Below are 20,039 nucleotides of genomic sequence, written 5' to 3'. Positions count from 1 at the left end.
ACTGCCTCCTAAAATCGGACATGACTGGAATAGGGGAAACCTTTACCTTTTATCCTTAAATTTAATATTTATATATTTTATTTATTATTTTTAATTAACTGTTAAGTATTATTTATTTATTTATTTAATGGAAAGAGAATGGAATGGGAACATGCTGTATTCAAACTAAACCAGAGATCCAGTGTAATTTTCCAGCAGTAGGATCTGTCATCCCTACATCCATTCCTGGAAGGATGCTCAGTCTTGCTTTAATATTCTTCACATAGGCATTTTGAAAACACGCGGCCTTCGGAACAGAACAGGACGATTGCTGCCACTTTCTGCATGCTTAGGAAGGTCTTTCTTGAAATGTATTTAAGAGAAAAGGAAAGGGGACAATCTCTGACCCCAGGATTTTAAAAAGAACATTTCCCACTCCTGCAATTATTAAAGTTTTCTCCAAGGCTTCTGTTTATCCTGTCTGTTTGCTACACCCACTGATCTCCCCATCATTCCATTCTGAAGTTTTATTGGCATCATGCAATTCTGTTTCATTACTAAATATCAAGTTGAAATGACCAGGCCTATCCTGAGCTTGCTGAATTGAGCCATCATTCCCTTTTTTTCATCCTTACACTATTGTTATTACTACTTTTCATTTTTAAAATATAATTTGGAGTTTTACATTCCATTTTATTGCTCTCGGTTTTTACAATCAAAGCCAGTGTGAAATGGCTCTCAGTATCTGTGGTTCCCCATCCCTGTGGTCAATATTTTGTGGCAGAAGGCCACCTTTGTCTTGGCATGGCAAACTGAGGTCCATATTCATCAAAGTGGCCATGTCCATGCTAAAGAAATGGAAAAACCAAGATCAAGCATACATTTGAGCTAGCTTTATGTAGTGGGATAAACACATGTCTATCATCCATCAAAAATTAAATACATAAATAGCATCAGCACTAGCAATAGCACTTAGACTTATATACCACCCCATAATGTTTTAGAGCAGAGGCCCCCAACCTTTTAGGCACCAGGGACCGGTTCTGTGGGGAGAGGTTTTTGCACGGACCAGAGAGGGCATGGTTTTTCATGTACTGCCTGCATCCCATGGATGGGGCTTCACTTGTTTGCATGGCCTGGTTTCTGGCATGCCGTGGTCTGGTGCCGGTCCACAGAGTGGGAGATGGGGACCTCTGTTTTACAGTGCTCTCTAAGCAGTTTACAAAGTCAGCTTATTGTCTCCCAACAATCTGGGTCCTCATTTTACCAACCTCGAAAGGATGGGAAGCTGAGTCAACTTTGAGCCCATCAGGATCGAACTCCTGGCAGTGAGTAAAGTTAGCCTGCAATACTGCATTCTAACTACTGCATCACCAGGCACTATTTATTTCAAATAAATGAATAAATAAATAAATAAACAAAACAAAACAATTATAATTAATTAATTTAAAAAAAAAAACTTCACCAGGCACTGGATGGACCATTGGGTCTTTTTCTCCCATGTTTCTATATAAACTACAGATTACCCCTCATGCATCAATTTGGTTTTTTTCACTTCCATGATATAACACATAATTAACAAGTTTAAATATACTACAACAAGGCTTCTGAGAGCAGAAATTGTGTTTTCCCTACTGTTAATTTATGCATCAATTGATAAGTTATTTGAAATAGAAACCTGTGTGTCAGGGTCTGGGTCAATGAATGCCTCTGTATCTAAGTGCCGGCAAACTGATGCATTCTGAAAAGCTTTTCACATGTTTTCAGTTTAAACTTAAACCTTCTCAATTTAACCCCGAATTTCTATCATTTGAACATCCTGTTCTATCATCCCTAATCTGTCTTATTAGACATCTTCCCCTTGAGCTGTGTTATGTGGGTCTAGGACAGTACAATTTCCTTCCTTTCAGAGAATCCCTTTTATCTTGCTTTATTTCATTAAACCCTTGGCAGAATCACTATTTGTTTCAGTTAACACTTCGGAAATGTCCGTCAAAGTGTCTTCAAAAGCCAAATTGTTATGTATCCATATGTTGTGGCTGCAACACAAGCTGTGAACCATTATATGAATGTCCAGATGGCCTCACAGTTCTCAGAGGTTGAGTTCCACCTGGGTTTCTATAATCTGTTTGGAAGTGCTTTATGTTTTAAATTAATTAAATGTGTTCAGCCCTCCCAAAATATGTGTGGTTGGATGCTTAGCTTTCTAAAAATAATAGTGTTTTTTTCCAGAAACCAAAATAAAATATTGTCATTATTTTTTTCTGGATACATGATTCTCCTGTTTTTATATCTCACAGAATGACTTTAGCTGGCTACCATCTCTCTGAGAAATTTAATATAACATAGCCTGACAAGAGCAGCACTGTATTTGTTCTTTTGTTTTTCCAAAATTAGACTAAATATTTTTGCAAAGGAATAAAATAACTTTCAGGATTTCTTGCCATGAACAATTTTTTATCAGGTTTTTTGTCTATTTACCTTTTTCTGAGGCTTACAAATGTTCATTTCTGCAATTTCATCTTGTCATGAAGTTTTTAGGCCTTTATTAATTAAAAAAAAAACCCAAATGGAAAATACTCATAAATCTTTTCTTTCCTGTTTCAGAAGCATAAAAGAAGAAACAATCCACTCTTAACCCAGGCTTAAGAGAAGCCAATCTCAGTATTGATTGAAACGCTCTTAAAGTGTAAGTAATTTCTTGAGTTGTTCCAAATATCCTTTTTTTTTTCCTCCCAAGAAGACTGAGTGAGCAAGAGAGCGATAATCACTGTCATTCAGCTTACCAAAATGAAACTTCAAAATAAATCTCTAAAAATGACATCAGTTCAAGTAATCAAGCAAAACCACTAAACATTAAATCAGAGCAAAGGCCTCTGATCAGAAATATATTCAAGTCCAAAATCTTCTCTACAGAGTTAAATTTGATGGACTGAGTCACAATTCAATATGTACTTACAGACCGAAAGCTCTTTCCCAGTCATCTCCAGAGTAAGTCTGCCTAGGGCAAAGCCATATACCAGATTTGAAGTGGAGGAGCTCCTATCTTCCCAGTTGACCATTAGGCATGTACCTGGCCAGGTTTATGAGTGCGTATTATGCTGATTTTAGGACAGTGAACAAACCAACGTTTACAATTAATTGCTAACTTTATACCTGTTTTGATCATTCATGTACACTAAGCTTTCCTGTTTTCACTTTCTAAAGACACTTAGATTCAGTCTTCATTTCTAAATTAGTCAGACACTTAGGCTTATTTACAAAAGAGAAAACTGAGCCCTAAGAGGCATATTTTCAAGGAGAGATGATAGAGATGGAGACGGAGATGGAGACAGAGACAGAGAAAGAGACAGATAGAGATGGAGGGAAAGACAGGAGACGGGAGACGGGGATGGAGATAGAGACAGCCAGACAGACCAATAGGATTGTATAGAGGTCAGCAAGAGCCAGTCTATGATAGTGCTTAAGGCATTGGGCTAGAAACCAGGAGACCATGATTTCTAGTCCCACCTCAGACACAAAGTCAGTTAAGTGACCTTGGGCCATTTTTCTCAACCCTAGGAAGGTGGCAATGGCAAACCACTTCTAAAATCCTACAAAAAAAAAAAAAAATCCTTCTGGGACTTGTACAGGCAAACGTGAGGAATCAACAATGACTCAAAAGCATGTTTGTGTGTGTGATTGTGCACACACACACACACACACAAACACACACACAAAACTCAGAACTATACTGTGATTCACATGCACTGGAATGGTCAGGTAACCCATATATCAAAAGATTCTACATTGTGTTGGAGTGGCATAGTTTGCTGGGAATTCTGAAGTTAGTTTAGGGCCTACAAAAATGAGAAAAAAATATATAGAACAAAAAATGTGTAATTCATCCAAGTTGCTTTAGTGACGAGTTAAATCCAAGTTCTTTTCAGCTTCTGTTCCAAGGCCAAACCTCTCTGGCAGATTTAGAGCACAGTTTGTTTTAAGATGTATGGCATCACCCTTTCGTTCTCTAATATAAACTCCAGATAAAAGCAGTCAGGTGACAGCATGCTTACAACAATTCTGTGCCAAGCAAATTATTCCCTTTAAATTAGAAAGGCAAGAGAACATCCCCTGCTTTAACAGAGATCAGTCACCTTATCAAGGCGAAGGCAGAGCCAACAATGGCAAGCTTGTGGATTCCCCAAAGGATGAAAGAGAACTGCTTGTTATTGGTTAATGTCTCTTTATAATCTCACTTTACTCATGTAATTAAAAATAATTTTCTGCCAGTGGCAAAACACATCAAGAGCTGGAAACGAACACAATTCAGAATGGATTCATTTTCAATCTGCTTCCGCAGAAATCTTTGTATATCTACAGATAGGCTTCTTGATCATTTGAAAGCAAGATAACAATGAAAAATTTTCCTTCAGGTTGCAGTCTTCTTCCTAATGAGTTAAACAGCAGCTGCCTCACAAAGGATCCAACACAAAAGGAGATGTTACAAACATGCAAACTTGACACTCAGTTTTGGCCTTCACCTTTACCAGTGGTGGGATTCAGCCAGTTCTCCCCAGTTTGGTAGAACTGGTAGCTATTTTTTTGTTGCCAAGTCCAGAATGGACTTTCAGAAGTGGCATACACACAGAGAACCGGTTGTTCACATATTTGAATCCCATCACTGATCTTTACTAAATCTGTTCATTCATATAGCTTTTTCCATTCTGGGGCATAGCTCCCAGAATCCCTAACCAGAAATATTGACTAGTTATTCTGGGATCCCACAGCTCTAGAGGACATGAATTTGAGGAAGACTGTAATTCTTTCCTGCTGTAGAGGTGAATTCAGCAGGAATTCAAAATAAAGGATGTGTTCCTGAACATAAAGTTATTATTTATTATATTTTTATCCTGCCCTTACTGCTTTATAAGTAGCTTGTAAATAAGGCAGGAAACATAGCTAATACTCTCTCCTCCTATTTTTCCCACAACAACTCTGTGAGCTGAATTGGGCTGAGAAAGAGTGACTGGCCTAAAGTCACCCAGCTGGCTTTTAATTCCTAAAGTGGAATTAGAATTCATAGTCACCTGGTTTTCATGCCTAAGGTGGCACTAGAATTCACAGCCCCTTGCTTTCTAGGCCAGCACCTTAACCTCTAGACCAGACTGAATGCTAAGGATGAATTAACAGAACATAAAAAATAATAAAATAGAATCAGATATACTCGAAATGTAGTTTTCTTTGATGCACAGTCCTGGTTATCAATGAATCCTCACACATAATTTATATATTAAGTAAAAAGTGCATTAATTGGGAAACACATCAAGACAGAAAACCTTCATTTCTACCCAAGTTACATCTTGAAGAGAGGAAAGTACATATAGCAATAGCACTTAGACTTATATACCACTTCACAGTGCTTTACAGTCCTCTTTTACAAAGTCAGCCTATGGCCCCCAACAATCTGGGTCCTCATTTTACCAACCTTGGAAGAATGAAACCTTGAGTTGGTCAGGATCAAACTGCAATACTGTATTCTAACCACTGTGCCCCCATGATGCAGTGAATATGAAGTTCCCTTTCATCTCTTGAATACAAAGATTCATTTTATTAACAAAAGGCCACCATTTCATAGACCAAATTCTTAACAAGAGAAACACCCTGTCACAAGGACAGCTCTCATTTGCTCCAGGACTCGCATAGGCTCATAAGCTGTTTTTTTTAATGTTTTCTCTAGTTTTTGTTCACAGACCCAGAGTCCATTTAAAGTTTTGTTTACAATCCAGAGTCCATTTAAAAATAAATGAAAATCAAGACAAATTGAGGTTAGAGATTCCAATAATTTTAACCATAGTGCTGAGGATTCCCTGTTGGGATTTCAGGCAGAGATGCCAAAGAGAAAGGAACAGGACAGGTACCCATCTTTCCCTAGCTCAGAACTGCCTAGTTTTAAAAATGTCTGATGATTAAGAAAATATCATGTATTCAAAGCTTTTTGAACACAATATTATACAACTGTTCCTGTACAATAAAAGAGCATGTTTGTAGCGCAGGGTTGAAATGAGAGCTCCTTGGTGCTCTCTGAGCTTGATTGTTTCCTTGCAGATGTTTCATTACCCAAAATAATCCTAGCACTGATGATGTTATCTGGTCTCAGTAGGGGAAACATCTGCAAGAAAGCAACCAAACTCAGTGGGCACCAAAGGCCCCTCAACTCTTTCTGTTTTTGAATAGGCTCCTTGCATGCTTGTTTCCCTGGAATACACCACTTCTGTAAACAATATGGGCCTAGTAGGGACATCTGCTTGTCTCTGAATAGAAAGAGAATTAGTCTTCAGGGCAGACATTGTAAAACCACCAAAGAGATACAGGAAGAGTAAATTAGCATTGGAAAAAAAAAACATTTTGCAAATGACTGGGTAGGAACGCTCAGTATGAGAATAACCATGTTCAGATTATTGTTGTTGATGATAATATTATCTAATCAGCCAACAAATACCACAGTGCTTTAGATTGGGTATTTTCCTGTGGTTCACATTCTAATCAAGAACCAAGGAATTACAGAAGCAGTACTGAAAATTGAAAACTCCCAAATAATGGGAGACTTTAGTATGGCTCCAAGAGTTCCAAACAGTATTGATATTACAGCTGATGATTTGTCTTCCAAAATCCATCAACTTCAAAGTGTGCATCTTGATATTTTGGTACCTTTTCCATTTGTTTTTCATCCATTTATCCTCTGTTATTGCTAATATCTATGAACAGCACTTTTTTTTCAGTAGCAGTAATGTCTCTGCATTTTAAAATCCCACAGAATCTTGATCTCCTTATTCGCTAATGTGGGCATCCCAATTTGGGTGATCCTGATACTTTTTGTTAACTGTAAAGCCATACTTTTATTCAATATTTTAATTAAAGATTGTATTATGCAAATAAAACTTATAGAACTATGTGAAACAGAAATACATTTAAACAAATAAAAAAATAACACATGCAAAAAAAAATTAAAAGAGAAAATGGGAAAGGAAAAAAATAGACAAATAAGCCTCTTCTTTTATGCCCAGCAAATATAATTAACATAAACAAATTGTCACTATCTCTTAAAATACAACCAAACACCTCCTAATTCCATACCTCACCCCATGTTTATAAACCTGTCTCTAGTACTGCACAAGTCTCCATTAAACAGTAAAAATCCAGAAAGGGTTATCAGAAATAACAATCTGTAAAGATTACAAATTATATCGATGACTGAATCCTCCTCTACATTATAACAAATTCACCCCTATTCCCTCTCTTCAAATATTCAAAGTTCAGTCTCTCTCAAAAAGAAGTTAAACATTACCAGAAATAGCAATCAATTGTTTTAACCTTGGACAAATAAACCAACATTGTATTCTTTATATAGATAGACAGACAGACAGACATAGATATAGATATAGATATAGATATAGATATAGATATAGATATAGATATAGATAGATATAGATAGAGGGTTTTTTTTGTCATAGAACGCCCAGAACAGAGTTCTGGCACCTTTTTGTAGGGTAGGCAAGGCGGGTTTTATGATGTGTGTGAGTTCCGGCACCTTTTTTTTTTTTTTTTTACAAAAAAGCACTGGATAGATAGATAGATAGATAGATAGATAGATAGATAGATAGATAGATAGATAGATAGATAGATAGATAGATAGATAGATAGATAGATGATAGATAGATAGATAGATAGATAGATAGATAGATAGATAGATAGATAGATAGATAGATAGATAATTTTTAAATATTCACCCAGTTTCATTTGTAAATTCATTCTGTTTCTTGAAGGCTATGGTTTTTAAATTGAACTGTAAGTCAATTTCAGTTTTATTCAGTGATCCTTGTTCGTCTTCAATAATGTTGATACTAATTCTGATTCCACTATAGAATTAAATCATTTGAAAACTTCCTGCACCTATTCAACATTTACTGTATTTTAAGATAGCCTTCTAGTGCCCTCTAGTGTTCAATCTTCAACATCATTTTATCAGTCTCCAAGTATAAACAAAGGAATTTTGTCAGGAGAAAATATCCATCCTTTCAATTAACTTCAAAGTCTTAAATCAAGTCTGTCTGAGCCCCTAATCCATTTAAAACTTTCTAAAGGCAACAGTAATAATCTTTAATCACATTTTTCCTATATATTCTGAAAAGAAAGTTGTTACAAAACTTTAATTTTCTTTTTCAACAGTTTGAAGAACTCACCAAGCAAATACAAGCAGACTTGCAGTTCTGAAGATTTTCTTTAACATTCAGTAATAGCAAAAAAAAAAAAAAAAAGTAAACTCCAAAGTGATTAAATGAAGTCCATAAAAGGTTACATTGAGAACTCTGAGTTTGGTAGAATTCTACAACTTCCATCTGTCTGCAAAAGACTGCTAAATGCTATCTTCTCACAAAAAAAGAAAAGAAAACATAATGAAAAACAGATGTTCAGAGTATATATGTATAATCTCCAGATCTCTCCTTGCTCTGGAGTGAATTCTGGGTAGCCCAGATCCAGTATAGAGCTGCCATTCAGCCATAGTATCTCCTGCTTGCCATTTCTCACTGAAGGCAGCAGCCAGTAAAGCTACATTTTTTACATAAATTTCAGCACACAATTTTTGGAACTCTGTCTTGGCATTCTTTATACCCAGTATAGGCAATTTTGCTACAATTATTAATGAAGTCATCCACAGTTTCATCTTTCATAATCAAAATTATGCTGTCATTTGAAATATGTTCAGTTGTGGCTTTGATTCTCTTTGTTCACATAGTTTTATTCTTCAGAATTCCAATTTTCAGTCAATACCAAATGAATTTATTTATTTATTTGTAATAGTTCTACACTTGGTAGCTTATAAATCAAATAACAAAAAGAAAAACAACCATGTTGAGGCTAAAGAAATCAAAATATTCATAAAAATAAAAATGGAAGCACACTAGCCCCCACATAAAAATTCAGGAAGAGAGGGAGATAAAGTAAGAAAGTAAGAAAGAGAGGAGGGAGGGGGGAAGGAAGGAAGGAAGGAAGGAAGGAAGGAAGGAAGGAAGGAAGGAAGGAAGGAAGGAAGGAAGGAAGGAAGTGTGGGAAGTCAGCTCCCCAGAGAAGGAAATATTAAAAGGGCAGAAAAATATATTTCCTCAAAAGGATTTTTAAAAGCAGAAGCCAACCCTGCCCGCAAGTCTCTCTGCCCCAAGCAGGAGCCAGACCTATACAAATGCAGATGTAACCATCAGAAAGTTGGAGCCAGAAACTCAAGAAGACAAAGACCTAAAATCTGCATACCCCACCTGAGATGGGACATAATAAGACTAACTCATCACCATCAAGAATACCAGAGAATTTTGTTTGTGTGCCCCCTAAACTCAGGTCAGAATACGTGACACAGGAAATAGCCTCAAAGTTCATGCCACAGGAACAGGAAACTATTCCAAACAAAAGGCTTTCAGAGGGTATAAAAACCTACTCCACATGTGCTCAGCCCTTGATTTCTCTCCTCCTTCCTGCCAGAACCATCTTTCAGTCTAGCTCTTCAATAAACTGCAGCCTTCTTCCCAAAGCAGTCACCATGTTGTTTATTTATCCCCGGCTTGGATGAACCAGCATGAAGACTTTTCTTTCAATAGAAGAAAGAAAGAAAGAGAGAGAGAGAGAGAGAGAGAGAGGGAGGGAGGGAGGGAGGGAGGGAGGGAGGAAGGAAGGAAGGAAGGAAGGAAGGAAGGAAGGAAGGAAGGAAGGAAGGAAGGAAGGAAGGAAGGAAGGAAGAGCATAATTATGTCATACCAACAACTTTGGAACATGGCAACCCAAATTTAAAAGATGAATAAGGTGGTAACGATAATTTCTTCGCAGCCAACAGGAAATTCAGATAAGATCCGTGTCTTATGCTGTGTAATTATTATTTTTAGGTGAATTTTCAGAACAACATGAAAAGAAGTAGGAAATAGGTTTTTAAAATGCTGTTACTAACCCATATCCTGGATCCTATCCTTAATGGGCAGCAGTCATTCCACAGCTGTTTTTCAAAAGATTAAAAGCTGAAGAGAGATTTTATCAGAGATAAATTTTCTGATTTATTCAAATCAGAATAAATGTGAGTACTAGGACAAGGCAGAGGGATCACTCCTCACATGGAAAAATAGCAGCTGCTTTTATTCTAAGGATCACACTTTTATTTAGCTGGCTTTGCTTTTCATCAGCTATTTTCCTACTTGTTTTTAGGTTTGGGGGCAGCTTCCACAGAAAATAAGCCAGGATCTGCCGTGACATTTGGTAATTCCCTTCTCACAGAGAAGCAGGCCTCACTGTCATTTCCTGGATCCACCATTTATGAGCTTGTTTGAAGTGCAGTGCCACACAGGGCTCTGGCCTAATTTATTGCCTTCATTTTCCAAGGGGCCATAAGCCACAGGAGGCTGTTGTTCAGCTAATGCCAAGCCTTATATCTCTCCAAAGTGCCTAAATAGCAGCAGGATTTAAAGGTCAAGGTGTGTACCAGTTCAACGTTTGCTAATTAAACGTTATTTTATTAAGCATGGCATTTTATGTAAACATCTGGGACTGAGATGAGTTCTCTCATTGTTCTGCTTTTGATTCGGCTGCATAATCAGCTGGAACTCCTATTCTTTTTTTCTCATATAAAGGAAGAGTATGCTCGAAATTTCTTCCTTCTCTTTCCTCACCTCAGCCAAATGTCAGTCAGATGCCCTTTGAAATACTTTTGAGCTAGTGTTTCTCAACCTCAACAACTTTTGACTTCATGCTGGCTGAGGAATTCTGGGAGTTGAAGTCCACACTTCTTAAAGTTGTTGAAGTTGGGAAACGCTGCTCTAATCCATGTGCATCTCCACACAGTAATTTCTGAGCTTGCTGTATGTCAGAGGCAATTAGATACAAACCTTACTGCATTGGTGAAGTAACTCAGAAAACATAGAATCTTACGCTGGTCTATGACCCAAATAAAGATTTGATTTATTGAAAACACAAGATCAGTCAATCTGGGAGCAAAACTTACTTGCGAATGAGTCATAATATCTGAAAGGTAGGTCAATCAGTGTACAGGTAGTCCTTGACTTATGACAGTTTGTTTAGTGACCATTTGAAATTATAACGGCACTGAAAAAAATGACTTATCACCATTTTTCACCCTTACAACCATTGCAGTTTTGTCATGCAGCTAAAAAATGATTTTTGTCTACTTTGGTTCCTCAGATACTTTTCTAAAGAAAAATAGCAGTTCCTTCCTGCAGCAAAAGATGATTACTGCCATCTCTTTAACTTTTAGATTGGGTTTCATATACTTACTCCTATCACATATAGCTTCTTTTTTTCTCCTGGAAATTTGAGGAGATCATATAATCTTGTGTGGCAACCTAATAAATTCTCTGGAGAACCACAACCTGAAGAAATGACTGTGAGGGACCAGAAGGCTTTTTCCAACAGACCAGAATTTTTTTTCCCAACATTGGCCTGGTTGAGATATGCTTCAGGACTACAGGTTGAGAGCCACTCAACAGAAGATGGAGATTGTCAGAAGAATTTAAACCAGCGGTTCTCAACCTATGGGTCGCGACCCCATTTGGGGTCGATCGACCTCTTTTGTGGGGTCGCCAAACGCGGCGATCCGCCATTTTGTCCCCTCCGGGGGCATTTTGTCTCTCTCTGGGGGGCGCCACCGCGCATGCGCGCCGCGCGTGGGGGCGGCGGCGCGCCTCCGGGGGTGGCGCCGCGCATGCGTGCCGCGCACGGGGGCCCCGCCCCCATGCGCGCTGCACGTGGGGGTGGCGCCGCGCATGCGCGCCGTGCCGCGCATGCGCATAACGTTTGTGTGACGGGGGTCGCCGTCACACAAACGTTGAGAACTGCTGATTTAAACAATATTAAAAGGAGACTCTGAGAAATCCAGGGAGGCTTCTTTTGAGAAAAATGTCCATTAATTTGAGAAGCATCTGGGAAGACCATCACCAGACCCACCTCCATTCACTGAGGAGCAATCAAATGGAATTGAAAAGGGATCTTCTGGGAAACTACTAATTTTCACAATAAAAATAAACAAGCTGATGCTTTGCAAATGGTGGACTAAAAATCCCCCCCTTCATTGCATGTGACAACCGATTGTGGGGATTATACTACAGAACAACTAGAAAACAATCGATTTCCTTTCCCTGTGCAAGAAACTTCTGAACAGTCTGAAAATGGTGCTAATATTTGCTCTTACTTATTGCACAGGGTTTAGTTCAAAGCTCTAGAGCAAACAATTACCCAAAGTGGCAAACCTCATCCTGTCTTCCATCAGAAGTAGGAGCTACAAACTTCAAAAGCGGCTGAGAATAGAAGCTGGAAAATCCGATGAGCCAAGTTTCAGATAAGAAGATTTCATGTGTCTACCTCATGGTAGAGGAAGAGTATCCAGTGGCTTTCCATTTAAAAAGCCAATTTATAAAGCGACTCCTTCAAAGGCATCCTGTGGCGCACCGCTATAGAGCATTTTTCCTCTATAAAAGAGGTCATGGAGATAGTGGTGATAATGTGCCAATGCAGAAGGATAACAATTGAAACCTGAATGTATTTCACTTGCAAAAAATAAAAAAAGGAACTGTACTCTGACATACATACAGTCCCAATTTCCATTGTCCTCCTATTGAAGGTGCTTGAAGGCTTGAAAAGGATGCTGAATCAAGGGGGCCCATTGCTTTCTCACTCACATGCTGATCGGCTGGCATCATGGCTGAGTGATTATTACAATCACTCTGTAGTTTCTAAAGATGACCATATGGATGGTTACACAAGGGCCAGGAGAAGTCCTCACTGATGCCAGCAAGCAATTACCGGTTATATTTTTGTACCTGCACTGAGCTAATGAAAGAAGTTGGGCAATGCAATGAGCCATACAGGAACACAGGAAACTGTCTGCCACTGACTCACCCAGCTCAGAGTTGCCTTGACTGACTAGCAGAGTAGATCTTGACAGATAATCCTTGATTTACGACCACAATTGAGCCCAAAATTTCTGTTGCCAAGCAAGACAATTGTTAGGTGAGTTTTGCCCCATTGTATGATCTTTCTTGTCCAATTGTTAAGTGAATTACTGCAGTTGTTAAGTTAGCAACACAGTTGTTAAGTTAATCTGTTGGCTTTGCTTGTCAGAAGGTCACAAAAGGTGATGACACATGATCTCGGGGGACTGCAATCATCATAAATACAGGCCAAGTGTCCAAATTTTGAGCATGTGACCATGGGGATGCTGCAACAGTCGTGTGAAAATATTTTGTTTCAGACAATAGACTTTCTAACCCTACTGGATTTAGGTTCCATTTTACTAGGATTAGACTCAGGACATTCAGTTCTTAAAGCATAGTCTCCACAACCATGTATGGTCCTATTCTAGTGCTGAGTAAAATATATTCATATCTTTGAATGCCTAATATTAGGACAAGGTGATATGCAGTGGGAATAGTTCAACCATTGTGGACTTTGGTAGGAAACTTTTATATGTAAGCTCTCAAAGAAATAAATACAATTTGGGTTTGTTGATAAAGGTCTATCTTGAGATACAAAGGTTTTCCAACAGCATAGTTCCCCCTGGTACAATATTCATGGTACTGTTATTTCATAAAAAGAGTGTCTAGTAGTGAATTCCATTCATTTCAATATATTCTGTCTGCTGATAATATAATAATAGAACAAATTAAGCATTTCTGTAGCAGATTTTGTTTTGTTTTGTCTTCAGTACAGATTTCAGTCTGTTCTGTTGAATCAGTGTTTTGTAAAATTGCACCTTAAAACACATTCTTCTTACACATTCAGGGTTGTTTTTGTTTTTGTTTTGGCTTTAGGCAATATATACAAATCTTCTAGTTCTTCCATTTTGCCCTTAAATAACGTATAATTCTAGATTGTCCCTGGGTTATGTAAAACTTTCAAACAATTTACATAAGGAGTGTAAAGCATGGCAGTCAGCTGTTCATTTTTGTGCAAAATGGCTGCCACCCATTCATGCAGGCAGGAAAAAAAAGGTAGCTAGCCTTTTGCACAGAACTGCAACCAATTTTTTGCTCATCCCCTCTAGGCAGCTTTCTAACAATGCAACAGTCCTGTGGGTCTCTACATTACCTGTGCATCTTTTGCACACCATCCTGACCTCTGATGGAAGTGTATAAATTGCAAGATTCACGTGACGTGTCATCAACAATGTCTCATAATTTGTCCCTTGTGCTTCTGCCCATGTTGCTGTGTTTGTTGGAAATACAAAACTGCAACTTCTTCAAACAGCTACTTTCCTGTATTACTGAAATTTATGCTTAGCTTCTAAAGGCAGAATGACTCATAAAGGCATTTTTTCGCGGGGGGGGGGGGGGAGATAATAAAAATGGAAAAAATAGTAGGTTTTAAATACTCAGGAGCTCCACTGCCCAATGTGACATTTTCATCCAAGTATACCTGTCATATATTTTATGGTGCTTTTGAAATTGCATTTCAATATTCAGGCAATATAACATTGAAGCTACATTGCATTTGGAATTTAGGTCCTGACATGGTTTAAAACAAGCATAACTGATGCATACCTCTATGTTTTTGACACCTCTTACAAAGTCATGTGAAAGGGATGGTGACCAGAAATATAGTAAGAGTTTTCTGGGAGAAAAAAAAAAGATGTCTACCATTAGCAGCAGTACAATAAGCTACAGAAAACAGACCAAGGTGACTGTAACTCCCAAGGTGTTCTCCTCATAAGATGATGAGAACAGGAGAAAAGTCCTGTTGGATCAAATCAAGGGTGTATTTCATCCAACATGAAGTATCACATAGTGGCCAACCAACTATTTTATTTGGAGAAACTCTAGGACACATCCTTCTTTCACTGTGCTCTGAAGTAGCTGATATTTAAGAGATACTGCATAGGATTCAGTGGGAAGTTAAAAGCCCTGAAAACTAGTAATCATGGGAGGCTTTACCCCCATAAATTAATCTAATCATATTCTAATACGAATGATGTAGATTGTGGTTGAGCAACATCTGGAAGCCTTAGGCTGCTACCATTGGTGGGCTGTATCCCATATTAATTAGAAGAAAGGAGCAAGGCTGTGTGGGGGGGCAGAGGAGATTATAAAGCATTTGTCCATAACTTCTAAAAGCAGCTGCATCTTTTTCCCTGTAACTGTGCAACTGACCTTCTGCCACATCCATTTTAGAGAAAGACACAACAACTTTAAAACTTAAATACAGTTACTACATGCATATCTTCCGCATGCTCCAAAGCACTGGTTTCCTTTAAAGACAAAGTACTACATAACCTTGCAAAAAGATCATCTTTGGGAGATTCTTTTCAAATATCAAAACATCTTGAATCAAGCCCTAATTGCTTATTAATGTTTATTAGCATTGGATGGAGTTGCAAAGAGGCTCAGCGTTAATTCCTTTCCTCTCTGTCCTATTTTGGTGACCTGTCCTATTTTGGTCCAGGCAATTACACTTGTACAAAGCAGGGTACCAAATGAAGTCAGCCTGTTCTAGTCCTTCACTGTGGAGTGTATACAGTGGTGGGATTCAAATTTATTTATTTATGAGACTTATATACCGCTTTAAGTGCAAGCACTCTCTAAGTGGTGTACACCAGTAAGCAATGTATATATATATTTACATTGCCCCCAACAATCTGGATCCTCATTTTACCTACCCCGGAAGGATGGAAGGCTGAGTCAACCTTGAACCGGTGAGATTTGAACTGCTGACCTGTTGAACACAGTCAGCTAAAGTGGCCTGCAGTACTGCACTCTAACTGCTGCGCCACCTCAGCTCTTACAATATGTGAACAACCAGTTCTCTGTATGGATGCTGCTTCCAGAAGTCCATTCTGGGCCTGGGCAACAAAAAATTAGCTACCGGTTCTGCCGAAGAGGTGCGAACTGGCTGAATCCCACCACTAAGTGTATAGGAATCAGCAGCCTAGTCAACTGTCTATATGAAGCCAGTTTGGTCTAGTGCACAGATGTCAAACTCACCGCATCATGTGACATGTCAGGACGTGTTGTGACTTTTTTTGCATTGACGGAGCTGGGGTAGGCATGGCCCCCATATGATGCAGCTGGCCTGTGGGCTGGCAGTTTGACACCCCTGGTCTAGTGGTTAAGGCACCAGGCTAGAAACCAGAAGTCTGGGAGTTATAGTCTCACCTTAGCCATAAAAGCCAGCTGGGTGACTTTGAGCCAGTCACTCTCTCTCAGCCCAATTTACCTCACAGGGTTGTTGTGGGGAAAATAAGAGAAGGGAGGTATTTTGGATATGTTCAATGCTCTGTTTGAAAAATAAAAAGAGAGGATGAAAATAAATGAACATGAAAGCAGTGGCTCAAGATGAAGTGGCTCTAAACTTCAGCTAAGTGGAAAAAGAGAAGGGATCTTTGTTAATATAATGAAGATTATAAAATATAAGTCTGTTGCTCATCAGTACCACCCATTGAATTGAAAATATATTAGAAATGATATTCTTTCTTAAATAAAGGCAACAATAGTGGTTCTTTGCCTGGATCAGAAGCTGACAATGTTCAGTCACCAGAAACATCCCATATTTCAACATGCAGAACATACATTTTGACTATTCATAGCAACTTCTGGCAATTTTTCATATTATTCCTTTGCAGGCAACTCGGCAAAGGAATCCATCTCTGCACACCACCGGCTTTCCATCAATACCATTCACTCAACATGACACTAAAGCACTGCAGGCCAAAAGAAAATACATTTGATGATGCTCTCCCCAGTGGACACTAGCGCATACAATAAAGTCACCATATATAATTCAGGCTTAAAAAAAAACAGTAGGTATAAAATGTGAAGATCTGCAGAGCACACTAAATTTTCCCATTTGGTTTTGGAAATGGGGAGGAAAACATACGGAACACTATTGCCACTTAGTGACTGAACTGTATATGTCATTTTCCTTCAGCTGCTATTACCCCTCTAATACTAGATCTGCAGAAACTCATAGCCTGCCAAAGGTGGTGAATGGTGTCATAGCGTAATCCCTGATCATGGTGAAGGTTTTGCGGTTCAGTTTACTTCCTGTATTTACTCTAAAAGAAAAGCTCCAAGCAAACTGGCAAAGTCCAGTGGCAAAGTATTATTCTGTGAGATGAACTGCTTATTTCTTTGGGATAAAGATACCATCCCTCTCCCCTAAAATACACTGGAAAGATAGGTATAAATCCACATTTTTTGTAAGTCCACAATATCTACAAATCCAAGTGGATGTTCGAGTTGCCTTTTAAAAAGCAAGCTCAAGAAAAAAAGGAGGAAATGATCTAAGAAATGGGTTAATGCACCCTGGAGTGAACAATGGATCATTATTACAGCTGCCACTTACGCTGTTGAGTACAATAATGAATTCCTGGATTGATCCGGCCACTGTGAAATTGGCAGTGAGCACCACAGAGTTCACAGGATTCTGCACTTCCCTTTAATTAAACCATAATGCCTAGCCCTAGCCACTGAATCTTGTGCTTATGTAGAAATGAGGGTTGGGATGGATGGTTCTGGTGCAGGGACAAAGCACACAAGTCACTAGTGGCTCAGCTTAGTGCAGGGGTCTTCAAACTTGGTAACTTTAAAACTGGTAGACTTCAACTCCCAGAATTTTTCAGGCAGCCATGCTGGCTGGGGAATTCTGGGAATTGAAGTCCACAAGCCTTAAAGTTGCCAAGTTTGGAGACCCCCGGCCTAGTGCAATCTACATCTGTCAAACATTCAGGATGCTCCACTTGGAATCATACAAATTCTACAGATCATTTATTCATCAGTCTGACAGCTGATCCATTTCAGCTGCAGGCCCTGAGCTGGTGCCTTGAACCCAGGATGTCCTCCCATCAGAACACTGACTGGAGCCTGATCTGTAAACCCCAGTCTGTCTTGAAAGCTACAGGGATAAACAAAAGCACCAACAGGTAGGAACGTGAGGCTTCTTCTTTCATCAGTCTAAGGATGTAGCTCCAGAAGAACTGGGGGAAGGACCAGCAAATGGAAAATCAAGCAAATCCAATGACACAGGTCATTAATTCCACTTTATGGCTGCTTTAACAAAGAATCACAGCGTTCCTCGCTTGATTGGTCACCGTTCCTGACACAAGGCTAGCATATAATCAGGTCCAAATTTAATCAAAATCTATTGTTCATATTTTAGTTTTGCTCAAGTGCTTTAGGCCCCAAGATGATACATTCAAAAATCTGCAGCTAGCAATAAAAACCGTGGAAGGGGAGAGGGAGAATGGTCTTGATGGGAAATTGCTCCGGGGAACAAATCAGTTGAAAACAAATATAAATTCATACTGCTGTTTCTTGTGTTCTCTGAATGTTATACATATAAATACTGTTGATCGCCTGATAGTTGCAAGAATATGAATCTAAGAAAGCTTTTTCCTTTGTTTTCATTTCAAATGATATCTCAAACCAACATCTTCTTGCTAGCCTGCTATATAGATTTTCCTTTGCTTTGGAGTTTAGATCACTAATTGAAGGGAGAGCCAGGATCCTTGGAGAAAAGTCATCTAAAGACAACAGCGAAGGAACATTTCTAAGCTTTGTTGCCATGTGACAAACTGTTCTGGTTTCTATTAAGATGCTAAGTAGAATAGAATAGAGCTGGAAGGGACCTTGGAGGTCTTTTAGTCCAACCCCTGCTCAAGTAGGAGAACCTATACCATCTCAGACAAGTGACTGTCCAGTCTCTTCTTAAAAACCTCCAGTGATGGAGCGCCCACGATTTCTGAAGGCAAGCTGTTCCACTGGTTGATTGTCCTCATGGTTAGGGAGTTCCTCCTTAATTCCAGGTTGCTTCTCTCCTTAATTAGTTTCCATCCATTGTTTCCCCAAATTGACATCATTGACAGCAGCTACAGAAAAGAAAAGGATGATATTCTGAACATTGTTTCTTGACCTGCCCTTTGGTGCTTTGGTGAATAAAGTGACCCCCTCTTCTTGGTTGCAGCCCCTAAGAGACTAGAATACTGCTATCATGTATCCCTTATTTCTTTTTTTCTTTAGACTAGCCAAATCCAAGTCCTGCAGCCGTTCTTCATATGTTTTAGTTTCCAGGCCTTTGATCATTTTAGTTGCTCTTCTCTGAATTTTTTCCAAAGTCTCAACATCTTTTTTGTAGTATGGTGACCAAAACTGGTTGCAGTATTCCAGGTATGGTCTTACTAAGGTTTTATAAAGCAGTACTAATACTTTGTGTAATGTTGATTCTATGCCTCTATTCATACAACCAAGGATTGTATTAGCTTTTTTGGCTGCTGCTGCACACAGGGTTGGGCCTGGGCCTGGGCCTAAGACAGAGCCTGGTGGTACCCAACTGCTTACTTCTATCCATGTGGATGTGGTACCATTGAGGACTATTCACTGAGTACATGGTTTGCCAGGCAGCTACAAATCCATCTGGTGGTGATGTTATCTATTCCATCTTTTTCTAGCTTATCAAGCAGTAGTTTGTGTTCTACTTTGTCAAACGCCTTACTGAAATCTAAGTATACTATGTCCACAGCATTTGGCTGGTCTACTAATTTAGTCACTTTATCAAAGAATCAAAGATAGTGAGGATTATGGCAAGGGCCATAAGAAAGGAATAGACCTGTTCTCAATTCTTGCCATCATCCCACAGAAGTGAGGCAGTGAACTAGGCATTAATAAGAAAACAGATGTCAATGACAACCTCACCACTGGGTGGCTGTTTACAACTTACATAATGCAAACATGCCATTTGTCTTTTTGTCAGACCCGTAATCACAGTTTATATGCAACACTGTGTGGCATGGTGAGAAAGGGGCAAAATGTGCAATAATAAGAAGAAGCTTTAGTGCCAAAGAAACTATAAAATATGCAATACTCTGAAGGAGTGTCTGTTTCTCTCTCTTTCTGTGTTTCTCTCTCTCTCTCTCTCTCTCCCTTCCTCCCTCCCTCCCTCCCTCCCTCCCTCTCTCTCTCTTGCTCTCTCTCGCTCTCTCTCTCGCTCTCTCTCTCTCTCTCTCTCTCTCTCTCGCTCTCTCTCTCTCACACACACACACACGC

The 20,039-nt window shown here is 39.0% G+C and overlaps 1 long non-coding RNA gene across 1 annotated transcript; it reads left to right on the top strand.

Annotated features, from left to right (window-relative positions):
* Positions 1-2,588: 2,588 nt before the first annotated feature.
* On the top strand, positions 2,589-8,276 carry LOC120298640. Its single transcript, XR_005554159.1, has 2 exons — positions 2,589-2,668; positions 8,188-8,276. It is a non-coding gene; the product is annotated as an uncharacterized LOC120298640 (long non-coding RNA).
* The last annotated feature ends 11,763 nt before the right edge of the window (positions 8,277-20,039 follow it).

Source organism: Crotalus tigris, unplaced genomic scaffold (genome assembly GCF_016545835.1).
Source record: "Crotalus tigris isolate CLP2741 ecotype Arizona unplaced genomic scaffold, ASM1654583v1 scf7180000024117.2648584, whole genome shotgun sequence".
NCBI lineage: Eukaryota > Metazoa > Chordata > Lepidosauria > Squamata > Viperidae > Crotalus > Crotalus tigris.
This window is presented reverse-complemented; position numbering and strand designations above follow the sequence as displayed.